Source organism: Gracilinanus agilis, chromosome 4, assembly GCF_016433145.1.
Source record: "Gracilinanus agilis isolate LMUSP501 chromosome 4, AgileGrace, whole genome shotgun sequence".
NCBI lineage: Eukaryota > Metazoa > Chordata > Mammalia > Didelphimorphia > Didelphidae > Gracilinanus > Gracilinanus agilis.
The window spans coordinates 381,576,950-381,589,871 of NC_058133.1; positions in this window are offsets into that span (position 1 = coordinate 381,576,950).

Genomic DNA, 12,922 nt, shown 5'->3' on the forward strand with positions numbered 1-12,922 from the left:
TCACTTTTTTCCTTTTATCTATAGTGCGAAGCACAATTCCTGGTTTTGATGACCAATGACCTGATCAAATCCCCAAAAGTTAGCCTTCAAGGATCTTAAGTATTATCTCAAGGGGAAGGATAACAAAGAGAAGAAAATTTATGCAGAAGGAAGAAAGCCCAGGACTATCTAGGGACCTTTGTGATAATGTTTTACTTTCTTAGCTTAAAGACTTTTTCAGACCTTTCACAGTTGTACTAAATCTCACTCAACCACTCAAATACTACAATATTACATCAGCTAGTCTTCATAGCATTGAGTTTACTGCCACTAAAATTCCATATTTAAATGGCTTGGGATTAATTTTATCCTCCAAGCTGGGCTTCTGTTCTAAACCTTTCATGCTCACTCTATCACTCAAAACTAAGGCTTAATGCTCCTTTTTGCTGGTTGCATCAAATATCCATTATATAAAGCTTGTCTCAGTTTCATTTAGCTTATAGAAATAGTATAATTTCAAGATAGAATCAGACTTGAAATTAAGTTTAAAAGTGATAAAGGATTGTATTAAAACAGTGGATTTATCCTCATTGCAAGAGACACAAATGTGTTATACTTCCAATGAAGTCAATTATTTGTACTCATACTTCACAAATGCTTACTTTTTGAAGTGAACTAGTAGTCATTTTTCAGTGTTTTAAATATTGTTAATTATCTAAGGTCATCTTGTAAATTGAGGCATGAATTATTTTAAAATAATTGAAATACTGCATAATTATGATTACTATTTTCTCTGTTAGCACAGGTCTTTCTGAGTAATTCAACTTAAAAAAAATCAAAACATCATTTTGCTTATAGGATACTATGGACATGCTTATAGTTTTTGAGATGATAAAAATATATCATGCACAAATAGTTGTATCAGTATGTTCTTTCATTGATGTAATTTATTTAGCAGTTACTAATTTAGCAATTACTAAAAAAACTGATTGTGCAAAGTACTGATTTGGAAGTACATAAAAGAATGAAAAAAACATCATCCTTGTCCTCAAGAAATTTACAGTCTATTTGATTATTCTACATTTTTTCCATGAAATGGTCTAGATGCAAAGTAAAATAAAAACTAATATAGAAGAAATGAGTTAGCTATTGAGATAAATAGTAAAGAAATATTCTGTGTGCCATGGAATTTATGCAGAAAGACTTTAAAATAATAAATTCATGCCTATTCTGCTAAAGGCATTAATGTTAGGTACTGGGGATTTAAAGATGACATAGTCCCTGTGCTCATCCTAATAGATTGTGGGAAATATATCCAAATAAACAAAATAATTTGAAGAGGGAAAGAATACAAATAAAGTGGGGGTGGAATCAGGGAAGGATTTGAGGAAGAGGTAACCCCTGGACTGAACCTTAAGAGAGGAAGCATAGTATATCAAAAAGATGTTTGAATTTTTAGTCAGTGGATCTAGGTTTCAAAATCCCAGCTTTTGTCAATTTTTACCTATTTGACCTTAAGGCAACCTCTCTGGACCTCAGTTTCCTTATATGCAAAATGTAGGCTTGAAACAGTTCCTTCCCTAAAGATGCTCACATTCTATTTGGGACAACAATATGTATATAGCAAATTCAAAATAAGATAATCTTTAGAGCATACTGCCTGGTATAAAGATCAGATTCATTAAGAGAACATTGAGATGGCTGTGGATAAAATGCTGAAAGTCAAGAAGACAGGTTTAATGGCTTGGATATTTAAAAGTTGCAGACATGGGCAAGTCACTACTCTCAAGGCCTCAGTTTCTTCATCTGCAAAATGAAGATAATGGGAACACGTACCTCACAGAGTTGCTGTGAAGATCAAATAAGATAATTTATGTAAAGTGCTTTGAAACAGGATTCCAGAGGAAATGATGGAATGATAAAGGGAGTAAAATAGAATCACAGGAGGGAGGGGACCGACATGGATGGGTATAAGAAAGTATGCTATGGTGGCCAGAGAAGAGAATTTTGTGCTAGGGAATTTAGGACTCAGAATCAAAGTAGTTTGTCGAGCCTTTCCCAGGGTCAGTGGGAATGTTAACCAATTCCTTGGCAAGAGTTGCAAAACTAGGGGTAGGTGTGGGATATGTAGATAGGTAGATCGTATCCCTGGTTCTTTCCTGATGGGCATGAATATGGTCAGAAGAGTTCTGAGCCTCAACCTGGTCAGTTCTGCCTCAGGACTCACTTCAGAGTTGTGTAGATTACTTTTTTCAGGTGAAGGGGGAACAAGGAGGATGATTGATATGAAGGGTCTAATAGCATTCCTTCAGTTCATGGAATCTTTTCCCTTATTAAAAGATGTATCTTTGACAAAGCAGCATTTCTATAAGTTAGGCTAATGTACCACAGTGTTACCAATTCCTTCTCATGAGGAAGTGGAGCCCCAAGGATATTTACTTCAATTAGATTTCATGTTAAGGCTGAAAGACTAAAATGGCTATCATCAGAGTATTGTATTTAAGGCACAATGATGAGACAAATTGACATTTTTACTTTTCAGTTCCCATTTTTCTTTATGTAACTAACTGCAGTGTAGAGGCAATAGGCTAGGATGCACTGCATGAACTTTTTGTTCAGGACCCAATTGGGCATGAGCTGGGTTCAGTGCTTGGGGAACCTAACCTCTAATGAAAGAGGCTGTATATATATTTTTTCTATTTGTCTCTTTATGTACCTGCCTTGGAGTCTGGGGGAAAGTTAAAGTTTTAATTCATCTTATCTAGAATCTCTCCAAAAGGGGAGTAGAAAGATACTCAGTTTATGATATAAATCATGTATGGAAAGATAAGTGAACATTGACAAAAGAATTAAAAATAATACCGTAACATAAATACTGTGACACTTCTCTGAGACATCTGTATATAAGTCCATCAAGACATAAAGCAGTTTATGGGACTCCTAAATCAGGATTTCATATGTCACCTCATTTCTGCACTGTCCAAACAGCTCTCTCCCAGGTCCAAGTCATCTGGCTAGTGAAACCTGTGCTTGGACATCTCTTTTAGTTATCATCCTAACTACTTCAGAAACTTCTCTGCCAGTTGGCTCTAAGGGACTCAGGATCTCTGACCCCCAAGCCTGGATGCATTTATCATAGGGTCATTTTTTGCTCAAATTTGTTCTGGGAAGAAAACAGTGAAAAGAGCAGCTAGGAATCGGAGATCCAGGATCAGGCTTCCCCAAATCAACTCATATGCTTTAGGGGCCAAATATATTTAGTTCTCCTTTTCTGCTGTGGTGAAGGAAGGGGGCAAGGAAGCCTTTCTTGTTATGGGAAGTCCAGGGAGAGTACTACTTCCTTTAAAATGTAGAGACAGAGAGGAAGAGAAAGAACCTGATTCAGTTTCTCCTTTAAAATGTTTTAGATTCTCCCGCCACTGCTGTCATGGGGTAGGGGACCAATAAGGGGATTGCTTCTCCATTCCAAGGTCTCAGCATTGAGTCAGCATGCGTAATCAGCCAGAAGGCTTTGTATATTATCCTCTTAACGCTCATCAATCATTAAAAGCCTTTGTTATTACAATATTATTATAAATATTTAGCAAGATTGTATTTTAGAAATTTTTCTAATGACACCTTCAGGCAGCACCTTAGATTACCTGATCAGCTTCTTATCACATCTTAATTAGTTCAGTGGATCTGTCCTCTCAATCCATCCATGTCATTTCATGTTATGGGATTTTTATAGATTAATGGGATTTAGAACTAGAAAGAACTTTAGAGATCATCTAATTCAACTGTCATTTTAATGTAGCTCTCCCCTTCTTGTACTCAAAGGTCAGCTCTTCCTTTTTTTTTTTTTTTTTTTTTTTTAAACCCTTGTACTTCGGTGTATTGTCTCATAGGTGGAAGATTGGTAAGGGTGGGCAATGGGGGTCAAGTGACTTGCCCAGGGTCACACAGCTGGGAAGTGGCTGAGACCGGGTTTGAATCTAGGACCTCCTGTCTCTAGGCCTGACTCTCACTCCACTGAGCTACCCAGCTGCCCCAAGGTCAGCTCTTCCAAAGGATGACTACCTCAGGTTCCAGGTACCCCCTAAAACTACAGTTCTCAAGTCTACAGTAAGGCATTTCCTTTCAGTCTTCATCCAGTTGACATAATTAGTTCAACGTAAAGACATTTATTGAAATTATTTAGTATAGACTGTAGTAACAAAACAATGACTCACTTTTACGCTATAGACCTGGGATGCACTTTTCCACAGATAACATGGTCACTAGAAAGAGTGGAAACAGTATAACATTCACAAATGGAGATGCACACACATGAGGGATATGTGGCAGGGTAAGTCACACTTTTTGGAGGCATCTAGATGGCATGGCGGATAGAGTGCTGAGCCTGGAAGTCAGGAAGACCAGAGTTCAAATTCATCCTCTAGACCCTTACCTGCTGTGTGAACCTGGGCAAGTCCCTTAATCCCTGTTTACCTCAATCCACTAGAGAAGGAAATGGCAAACCACTCCAGTTTCTTTGCCAGGAAAATCTCATGAACCATGTTCAGGTGCTATGTTCCACAGGGTCACAGAGAGCTGAAAGATGGAATCACAACAGTCATACTTTTACTATACCAGCCCCCATGACCTCTTTCCCCATCCTTTTGTTGTTTGTCATTAGAAATGGCTTTTTGACTGGGTAGGTCACTGATGAGCTCCCTGAGTTTCCCCTTACCAGACATGATATCTTTGATAGGCAAACCACAGCTTTCATCATCTCCAATTTTGGGTCCCCTTTGAAATCCTCCCCCATTGTTCTGCTATGCTCTTGAAAGGATCTAGCACTTGCACCCTGGCACCCAGAGACTTGCCTTCTCCAGGGCATACCAGCCCTAGATGCCAGGTACTTTCTCCTTTTGCCAACTTGGCTCCAGAGCTGGAATTTTGGGGTCTGCCCTCTGTCAGGCATCATGATGCCACTTCTGACCAGGTGTTTCTGCGATAAGAGCTCATTACTGGGGGCAGCTGAGCAGTGGATTGAGAGTAAGGCCTAGAGACGGGGGTCCTAGGTTCAAATCTGGTCTCAGACACTTCCCAGCTGTGTGACTCTGGGCAAGTCACTTGACAACCATTGCCCACCCTTATCACTCTTCCACCTAGGAGCCAATACACAGAAGTTAAGGGTTTAAAAAAAAAAAAAAAGAACTCATTACTGATTGAGTGGGAAGGAGGAGAAAAAAAGGAGAAAAAAAAAGTTCTCTTCTTTTCCCCTTACCCACTCTAAAAGTTGCACAAGGGGAAAAGGTAATGAGCAAACTTCTTTTGTAGAGCTGACTTTGAGTGTGTGTCCACCTTGGTTTTTATTTAGGGCACGAGGGACATGGATGATCCTATCCTCTCAGCCAAGTGTGGGAAGATTTTTGTGTACCTAATTTTCCTTCCATGCCCTATAATTTCAGCAGATTGATGAGTTTCTTCACATTTTTATTGTTGGGTTGTTTAGGTAATCTCAGAAACACCTCCATTATGCTAGTAATAGGCCGGACTCAACGTAATTTGATTCCCATAGTAGTTGAGCTTCGATATTAGAATGAAATAAGGAATGTATAGTTCCATTTATTTAGCCATAGTAAGGGAAAGATGTACATCCAGGACATGCATTGAGGACATTGTACATTGCTGCTGCCTCCTGAAGCTCCCTTGCCAGTGATTTGTGCTCTGCTAGTGCAATTAGGTGGCTCAGTGGGTAGAGCCTGGAGTCAGGACGACTCATTTTCGCAAGTACAAATCTGGTCTCAGACACTTATTAGCTGTGTGACCCTGGCAAATCACTTAATCCTGCTTGTCTCAGGTCCTCATCTGTAAAAGAAGCCGGAGAAGGAAGTGGCAAACCACTCCTAGAAAACCCCAAATTAGATCCCAAAGAATCAGGCACAGCTAAAAATCACTGAAAAACAGAAGCCAAACATTCGAGCAGGGTGGAAACTCCTCTAGTTTGATTTTTCTCAGGTGACCAAGAAGTAATATCTACCACCTGAGCTTGTAGTTCCCTGAGCCAAGTATGCCTCCAGGATAGTCTGGGTATCTTTTAAGGAAATACTAGGTTAACTCGCATAAGGGCAAGTCACTTAGGATATTACTCCCACCAATTCCTTTACATATCGATGAAGAAATCTGAGCACCATAAAGAAACAGGTCCTACGAACTCCAAATCATTCTTTCCACCATGATACATGCCATTTGTGGTTTTTTCCTACTTCCTCCAAACAGATCTTACTCAACATATTAGAAGTCTCCCTCTTGGTCTATTAACAGACTCTTAACCTGTATGTCTTATTTACTCACTCTTACATCACAGAAAAAGTTCCATCTGTTCTGATCTTACATTGGGCATTTAAACTCCTTTGCTATAACTCTCACGCCAACTTCTCCATTTTATAGATGAAGAAATTGAAGCCCAAAGAGGGACTTATATATCCTATAACTAACATACTATTCTCAAATCCTTTTACTGTCTCACAGAACCACAGGAAGGTAGGTCTTTCTTATATAAAATTTCTCTGAGGCTCAGTAATTGGTATAAGTCATATATTATCTCCTTAAAGATCTTTAAGCACTTAAGATCACAGTCAATCCTAAATGCTCATAATTTTTGTTTGCTTCTTGCCATCTATAAAAATTAAAATGTTTATGTCAATTTTATGTTATTTATTTTTGAAGTGTTTATAGGAAATATTTTCTAGTTTCTTTTAAAAATAACTATATTTGCTACATGATTTCTACAACCAAATACTTTTGTTTGGAAGTTGATTTTTAACATGCAATTTTTATGCAGGTTTTCTTTGAATAAAACTCATGAGGAAAACAATAATTTTCAAATTAAAATAAATTGGTTTTGTATTGCAACTGTTTGATCCATGCATGGAATTTATTATAATCAGTATTGCCATGAAAATTAGAGCTATGTTGTTAGTGTCATGGCAAACATACTTCAAATAATTACATTGTGAAAAAATTAGACAATATAGCTTTCACAGCTAAAAAAACCTACTATATCCTGTCATGTGATTGTTCAGCAGAATGTTATGGTGGACATGTACAATTTGGGATTAATAGTTTTGTGCTTTGTGCATTTGTTTCCCATTACTTTTTAGATTTTTCTTAATGTGTTCCTTTATTCTTCCATGATTTTTTTTTTCTGTTGAGGATCATAGCTTTAGAACTGAAGGAGACTCTAATGATCATTAGTTCAGTACTCTGATTTTACAGATAAGGAATTGAGATCCAGAGATTTTATGTGATTTACCTAAGGTTCTATAGGTTTTTAATTAAAGAATTATGCTTTAAGCCCACACCTTTTCACTCCAAAGTCATTCCTTTTTGCACTGATCTGTATAACAGAATGTAATTTTTACATAATTTTAATTGCCATGCTAATTCCCTAGCTAATGCACACCAGAGAAAAAAATTGAAGTGAAGGGGCTTATGCATACTGTGATAATGAAATTAAATCTACCCTGCCCATTCTTAGATCTAAACACCAAAAGTGTAAACAACCCCATTTAACTCTCAAGTGGGGAGGTCTGTGACCCACATGTACAAGAGTGGGTGACGAATCAGAATTGACTAACTGCCCCCTGGGCAGTCCTAAACAAAGAGCTTTTTGTGATTAGACACAAACTAAGAGGAAGGCACAGGAAGTGATGCAAAAGAACTGCCTTTAAAAGGCAGTGATGACTTCCTGTGACTCTCTTCTTGTTTGTTTCTTAGACTTGGAGGAGCTCTGACCAAGAACACAAACTACTAGGGAAAAAAGACTCCTCATTCAAACAGGAACTGCTAGGAAAATTGGAAATCATTTTTTTAAAGATGGGATTATTTAAGTATTCTATTTCCTCTTGTTAATTTGGACAGTTTATATTTTTTAAATATCCATTTTACTAAGATTTATTACTGATAAGAGAAATGCAAATTAAAACAATGTGAGGTACCACCTCAAACCTATCAGATTGGCTAATATAACAGAAAGGAAAATAAATGTTGAAGAGGATTCAGAAAAACTGGGGCACTAAAACCCTTTTAATGGCATTATGGTCAGATCTAACCATTCTGGAGAGGAAATTGGAGTTATGCCCAAAGGACTCTAAAACATTGCATATCCTTTGTTCCATTAATACCACTACTAGATTTGTATCCCAAAGAAATAAAAAAGGTAAAAGAACTCATTTGTACAAAATATTTATTGTAGTTATTTTTGTGGTAGCAAAGAATTGGAATTGAGAAGTTGTTCTTCAATTGAGGAATGGCTTAACAAGCTATGGTATGTAATTGTGACAGTGTACTATTTTGCTATAAGAAAGAGCAGGATGATTTCAGAAAAATCTGGAAAGATTTACATGGACTGATACAAAGTGAAATGAGCAGAACCAAAATATTATTGTACATATGGACAACACTATTTTTTAATGAACAACTGTGTATGACCTAGTTATTTTCAAAAATGCAATGAGTCCCAGAGATTCATGATGAAAAATGCATCTACCTTCCAAGAAAGACCTTTTAGAGTCTGAATGCAGACTGAAACATACATATTTCACTTTATTTCTTCTTCTTTTTTTCATTTGAGATCTCTTCCACAAAACTAATATGGAAAAATGTTTTACATGTTTGCATGTATAATATCTATCAGTTTGTTTACTCTCTCAGGGAAGGAGGAGGGGAGGGAGAAATTGAGAAGGAGGATGAGAAGAAGGGAGAGAATTTAGAACTCAAAAAATTTCATATGTAATTAGAGAAAATAAATATTATTAAAAAAAAACCTGGAAAGTAGTTTGGTATAAATTAAGCTTATGTCAGCATCTTACTCCATATACTGCAATAAACTTCATCTGGATTTTGCTACAAATGACCTAAATGGAAATTAGGCATGGTTAGAGGGGAAATTATTAATCAAAATAAGGACAGAGGTGATATAAAAAGAGGGAATAGACTTATAATTTCACTGACATATGAGTCCCAGTGAGGAAATTCCTCTACCAAGGAGATTGGTATGTTCTCTCTAATTTGTAGTCTTGGAAAGTTTCCAGGGGCACTTAACATTAGAGAGGTTAAGTGATTTACTCAATTCACGTAGCTGGTATGTGTCACAGGCAATTCTTGAACCTGGGTTTTCCTGATTTTGAGTACAGCTCTCTCTCAGCTATATTATCCTGCCTCTTGGATCAATAATCATAAAATATAAAATAGATAGTTTATATTGTACAAATTATAAAAACATATTTAACAATTTTAGTGCAGACAGAATAAGAAGACCTATAAGGCATATCTTATCAAGTTTCTCTGAGAAGATCTGATGTATAATATATATATACATATATATAATATATGTATATATATATTGCACATATATATATTTATATATAATTTATACATGCATATATATGTGTATTGTAAAAAGGAATTCTTTATTCCTTTTTTAATTTAACGGGGGACCTGGAGGTCCTCCTACCATAGAGATGTTATTGCTCATAGTGACAGGAAGTAGAAACCATAGAGAAAGGAAGGAGGAACCATAGAGACAGGAAGTGAGGCAGAAAAAGGGTATAAAAAGGGCCAACATCAGTCCGTAGGTCTGGCATTTGCTGAGAGTTAGGTGCTGGCAGTTGTGGGGAAGTTGGCTGCTGGGAGTGTGTTGGGTAGGTGGTTGGCAGTTAGTTGCTGGAATATAAAAGGCAGGCCAGAGCTTACTGATAGGGCTTTTTGGCTTTAGCCTTTAGAGGTCTTTTTGGCTTTTAGTTTGGGCTGTTAGGTTTTTTTTCTTTCTTGAACTTTTATGGAGGGTGGTTGGTCTTCATTGACAGACTTAATTGGGGTTGGATTAAACACTGATTGGGTTGGTTTTGATTGGGCTGGATTGGGTTGGAACTTTGTGGGGTGATTGTTATTAGCTGTAGTTATAGGCAGTTATTCAGTTATAGGTAGATATAGGCAGTTTTAGGTAGTAATTATAGGTAGTTATAGGGTAGCTAGTTAGGTATTAGGCAATTTTCTCTCTACCTCTTTCCTACATTTCCCTCCTTCACCATATTCTTTTCCATCTCTATTTTAATAAAACTAAATTATATATTGTTAACAGCTGCTAGAAGTTTTATTTTCTCTGACTTAAATGGATAATATTAATTTACAACCCTACTATATTCTCATTAAAACTTAAGTTATTAAAAACTGCTCACTTATTTTGTCAGTACTCTTAATTTAACCCTTACAGTATACATACACTCACATATAATCTGTATATTTGACACAAATAGAACCATTCCTCAGTTGATAAGTAGTCTGAGAATAGAAAAAAATTTTCAAAAGGAGAATTATAAACAATCAACACCACATAGAAGAATGCTCCAAATTATGAATAGTATGAGAAATAGAAGTTAAAACTCTTAAAGATTTACCTCAAATGGAAAAAAAATCATAAAAGATGGAAATGCTTAATATTGGAGGACTCTAGGAAAACACACAAAACTCTTTGGCGGGTTAGTGAATTTCTTAAACCTTTTTTTTTTTTTTTTTAGTAACTTGAAGAAAAGTCTTTAAATTATTAATGTCCTTTGACCTAGTGGTTCTACTTTTGGACATGTACATCAAGGAGTTCAATAAAAAAGAAAAGAAAAAAATCATAATCATATATCTATGTTAGAACATTTTTGGTACCAAAAAGTTGAAAATAGAGTGCCCTTCAATTTTTAAAAAAATCCTTACCTTCCATCTTAGAAACAATACTGTGTTTTGGTTCTAAAGCAGAAGAGGAGTAAGGACTAGGTAATGGGGGTTAAGTAAATTGCCGAGGGTCACATAGCTAGGAAGTGCTTGAGGCTAAATTTGAACCTAGGACCTCCTAGGCCTAACTTTCAATCCACTGAGCTACCTAGCTGCCTCCCCACTTTAATTTTATAATAACTGAAATATTGCAGTGTGTGAATGTCATCATGTTGTAAAAAATGGAAATAAAAAATAAATTCAGATATAGAAAGACTTCTTTGAATTCTTCCACAATATGCCCAGGAAATATGATAAGGTAAATAGGAAAACAATACTGAAAAACATTTGAACTCTGATTAACTGTAACAACCAGTAGAGCCCAAATGACAAAATATACATAGTAGTCTTCAGTATAGAGAATGGAGATTAGAACTATAGAATACTTGGCATATGTTGTCAGAAACTGTCTCTGTGTCAGTTGGTTTCGTTTAAATACTTTTCATTCTGAGGGAGGGTACAGTTGAGGATGTGATTAAGGGGAAATAATTGTGATGTAAAAAAACAAAAATGTATGAATGAAACTTTAAAAAGAAGAATAAGTAGAGATGATTAAAAAGAGAACTGGAAGAAAGGAATCCGGCTGTATTCCTCCCAGTTCCTTTTCCAAGAAAATTTAGAAAAGGGAAATCACTGAAACTTATGGACCAAACACAGTAGATGAAATACCTACTAAGGATTTGCATATGCAAACTTTTACCTTACTTACTCTTTGGGAATATGTTCCTGTACAGTTTTTTGAATTTTTTTGTTTAGAAAAAATTAAAAATAGAAATTCATCTACTTGTCCATTCATAGGGAATGGAGATATCTTCAGGAAGGATACACTGTTTATTAAGGAAATGGGGAAGAGAGAAGGAAGAAAGCTGAAAAGCAAGAGAAGACTCACTTTGGGTTGTTCCTTTCCATTTTAATTCTTTCCAAGGAAGGACTCTGAAGAAGCTTAACAAGCAGTGAATCAGAGATAACAGGAAGGAGAGGAACTTATGTAGACTGCTTTGGAAGAAAAAAAGCAATCCATTTAAGGGAGTTTCGTGATGAAAATCCATGACTGAAAATATCATGGAATTATATAACGGATTCTTTGAGGATGATCCTGAGGAGTACTTGTCATTAATCACAAAGTAATTATGAATGGAGAGTCTAGTTTAAATATGAAATTTATAGGGATTTTTGTGGAATGATTCTGTGCTGGCATCTCACTGCTATACAGCCCAATCAGGCATTCTGGAAGGAAAGAATAACTTGATAATAGCTGTGGCAAGAAACAAATTCCCCATAGTGGATAAACTCAGTCTTTCATTCCTTCACACAGCAAGCTGCTTGTGTGCACAACATCATATTAGGTGCTGTGAGGGATACAAAAGAAAACTGGGCACCATCCACTTGGTCTTGGACTTCGACTCTCATTAGGGAGGCAAGGCATCCATCAGTGAAACAACTTGAATGACAAGTGCTTAGTGATTTAGTATGTGAGTGCTGAAGGAATAGGAACTGAGACAGGATGATCAGTTAGGTGAGGGTTAGTCAGAGATGGCTTCTTAAGAGCAGTACTTGAAGTAAATGAGAGATATGAAATGCCAGAGAGAAAACGAATAAGAGATTAGTGGATCAAAGGTTCTAGTCACCAGTAGAAATAGATACTTTATCTCTTCTGGGATGAGTACCTGATGCAACTCAGCCAATAAGACCAAAACTCAGCTTCCTCTAAACTTGCAAGGAACAAAGCTGAATGAATGTTATCTTAAGGCAATTGCCCACTCATAACTTTTTGAATGCTTGCTTAAAAATTATCTTTTGTTTCAGAAAATAACAGCAGTAATGAATTATGGAGTATAACAGAGGACAAAACAGAAGAGTTACTTAATTTGAAATCTCTAAATAATATAGACTGAATTTTAATTAACCAACCCCATGAAGATGAAATTCTACAGTGATCGGGGAGTAAAACTCATTTCATAATCAGTTTGTTAGAGCATTCAAAAATGTTTAGTTGTTATTCAGTCATTTCAGTTGTATCTGGCTTTATAACCCCACTTGGGGTTTTATTCAGAAAGATACTGGAGTGCTTTGCTATTTCCTTCTCCAGATCATTTTACAAATGAAGAAACTGAGCCAAACAGGGTTAAGTGACTTACTCAGGGTCATACCT